A 3,583-nucleotide genomic window follows, 5' to 3' on the forward strand; every position below is an offset into this window, starting at 1 on the left:
AAATAAGCAAGATGCTGGTAGCCCACCTCGCCTCTCCTCTATCTCAGGGTTCATTACAGATGTGTGTTAGCCCCACCAAGCGCTAACAGAGGTAGCAGCGATGGAGGCCCTGCAGGATACGTAATATGTGCTTGGCTGGTCACACTGTCAGAGAGGATATCCAGGCTACCAGAGGCACCGAAAGTGGGAGGCCGCTCCTGCAACCTGTCCGTGTTTGGTTTCTATTTCAGAGATAAACACAATGACCTGTAGCGTCTTCAAATTTTATTTTTAATGATGGTTTAATGATGCTTTAACCTTCCTTGTAGCCCACCACCCACCAGAGACAGTGAAAAAGAAAGGATACAGGGAAGGGGAAGTGAACCTGTTTAGAAAGGTTCTTTGGAGCAACTCCCATCTGTGTTGTCTGGAAATCCACAGTTCAGTTCACAGGTTACCAGTGGCAGCTCGATCCACTCACAAACACCTCACGTGTGCACCAGCAGTCCAGTTTGGTGGAGTCAGGTTAGCAACAGCAGTGACATGACCTAGCAGAGACAGCCAGGCCATAGCAGGAGGGACCCAGAAGGACACCAGGAGAAGTTCTCGGCTATGCCTCTCTCATGGAAGAGAAGATCAGTGAAGAGAACTGCAAGTGTTGCACAGCTAGCTGGGCCAGCGAGCCTAACTCAGCCTGTCACTCCGTGGAGTCCTGTTGATACCCTCCAAAAATCACGTGGCCTTGCCTCAGCACGGCATCCAATCAGCCTGAGTCCTTGGAAGCAGGAACAAACTGCAGCACACCACCACAAGTTTTTGGGTGCATTTCTCTCTATAGTGTCCCGACAAATTCAGCTCAACTCCACGATGTAAGGCGGACCAATACATGTGTGTCATTATCAAAGACTCCTACATCACCCGTCCTTTCACGTGCTTGCTTTAGCAGAACATCCTCTCTCCTGTGTCTGCTTCAGTGAAACGTTCCTTCACGAGTCGGCCTTAGGCTTTCACAGCTGTGTCCACTTTAATGCAATGTTCCTTTCCCGTGTTTTCTCCATCATCCAACCGACTTTCCAAAGAACCCTTTAAGCTTCCACTTCGATGACCTGGGGAGTAAAGGGTTTGTCTCATTAACCCTTCCACCATGAAAAGAAGTCAGGGTGGGAACCTGAGGCAGGAACTGAAGCAGAGGTCAGAGAATTGATGCTTACAGGTTTGCCCTCCGTGGCAGGCTCTGCACTGTGGGCTTGGCCCCTCCCGCATCAATCATCAATCAAGAAAATGCCCCCAGACTTTCCTATAAGCTAATCTGATGGAGGCATTTTCTTAGTTAAGGTTTCCTCTTCTCAGGTGGCTCTAGCTGACAGAAAACTAACCAGAAAACTTCCCTAGTTGGGGCCATCTCTGACCCACCATCCCAGAGTAAGTGTAATTCTAGAACTGTCCTGTAGAGGGCAGCAGAAGCACACAGACTCCAGCCTAACCGCAGCTAACCCACGTGCTGCCCAGGCAGAAGACTCTGGTTCTTCCAATGTTTAGGTCTTTTTTTTTTTTTTTTGCCATCAGGATCCAGAGGACAGGAGTCACCTTGTTCCTGAAGGAGGCATGAAAGGGGACTGAGAACAGCTTTATGCTTAGCGAGGCAAGCCTCTCTATCTTCTTTAGCCACTGCTCAGGGCTCTCAAGTCTGTGGCAGCAAGAGGGATCGTTGAGCCCTAAGGTCTGTGGGACCCATGATTTCCTCTGAGGTGCTTTCTTGGGCCTGCGGTTTCATTTCTGACCAGATATGGTGGATGGAGGAATTCTAGTGAAGTTCAGTAGGATTCTTACTAAAACCGGACAGTTCAGGGACAATATGAGGCCCTACAGTGAGAAGTTCAATTGAACTTTTGAATAGCTGACAAGTTCAGGAAAGGCTGCGAATAGTTTAGTCAAGGAGGGAAATGCTATCAAGACCCAGATACCCATCCACTTTGTGTTTCCCTCCCCTTTGACAGCTCCCTCTGTGTCCCTCACGCCTTGCACTGGCATGCTCTCTGTTCTCCTAGCTGCCCTGAGAGGAAATCATCCTGGCCCTGGTTAGCAGAGGACATCAAGGTTCAGCGACAGAATGGGGCTCATGGTGAAGGTCAGGGACTCAGGAAACTTGCCTTAGAGGACCACGAGGTGCAAATAACCTCTAGCGGTGAGCAACAGGAATTCGCTGTTGTCAGGCTCTCGCCACTAGAGGTCACCCACGAGGCAGGGCACCTGCATCCATTCTGCAGGCTTGCTGCATCTCCTACATGGAGCCCCGTGTTCAAGGTCACAATATCATTAAATATTTGCAGGATATGTGAGTGTCGCCCTAAATCTAGACCACGGACAGCCACATGGGGTAGCCCCCAATTGTCTGTACAGAGAAGAACCAGGAAGGTCTCTCAGTGTTGTGTTATGTCAAACATAGCACCTCTCTATACTTTCATTTAGGGACCAGTCAGTCCTGATTATGAGCAAAGGGATGGGTATACACACTCTAGAAGGCAGTTTGGGGGATGCCCTGCCCTTCCCTGGGGAAGTGAGCTCTGTCCTGTAGACCTTAGTTCTTGGTAGCTCAGGCCCCAGCCTTGACATTGCATGGCCTTGCTTACCAAGGGCTTGGGCTTTAAGATCCTTAAGCCTTGGACACAGGTGGCTGGACAGGGCTCCACAGTGACAAATTAATACTGGCACTCTCTGGCAAGTGAGCACAAAATTTATCTATTATGACATCACTGGGGTGTCTCCAGTGTCCACGCACATGGGAAATGGTGATCACATTGAATCCTGTCCGATTTGTTGAAATAATTGGTTTCCAACTCAGAAAACTGACTGGTAGCTTCTGGATGATGGTGAGCCAACTGATAATTTCCCAGCACACTGGCACACTCCTCCTCTGGCCTGGTCTTAGGGTTTCTATTGCTGAGATGAAACACTATGACCAACAAGCAAGTGGGGAAGGAAAGGATTTATTTGGCTTACACTTCCACATTGCTGTTCATCACTGAAGGAAGTTAGGACAAGAACTCACACAGGGCAGGAACCTGGAGGCAGGAGCTGATGCAGAGGCCATGGGGGTGGGGAAAAGACGCTGCTTACAGGTTTGCTCTCCATAGCTTGTTCAGCCTGCTTTCTTATAGATACTAGCCCAGGGATGGAACCACCCACAATGGACTGGGTCCTCTGCCATCACCAATTAACAAAATGTCACAGCCAGATTACAGCATTTTCTCATCTGAGGTTCCTTCCTTTAGATAACTCTAGTCTGTGTCAAGTTGATAGAAGATTAGCTAACACAGATCCCATGTTTCTCAGACTTTAGATCTGGTGGCTACTGTCTCAACCCAGCTTTCCTGTCCAGCTGACCCTCTTCTGAGCCCATGTCTGGAGTTTCTCTGTCCATCTAGCCTGTAGGCATGTGTGTGTTTGGCTGATCCCAAACTAGGGCCTTAAGTGGACACCACCCCTGTTGTGGCCTTGGAGAGAGGGGACTGCATAGGTTCACAGGAGAGATGGTGGGTGGGCTCCATCTTTCAGAATCTTTATTGTAACCTTCAGAAGTTAGGTGACTTGACCATCAAGAGGA

This window comes from Grammomys surdaster, unplaced genomic scaffold (assembly GCF_004785775.1).
Source record: "Grammomys surdaster isolate TR1022 unplaced genomic scaffold, NIH_TR_1.0 271, whole genome shotgun sequence".
NCBI lineage: Eukaryota > Metazoa > Chordata > Mammalia > Rodentia > Muridae > Grammomys > Grammomys surdaster.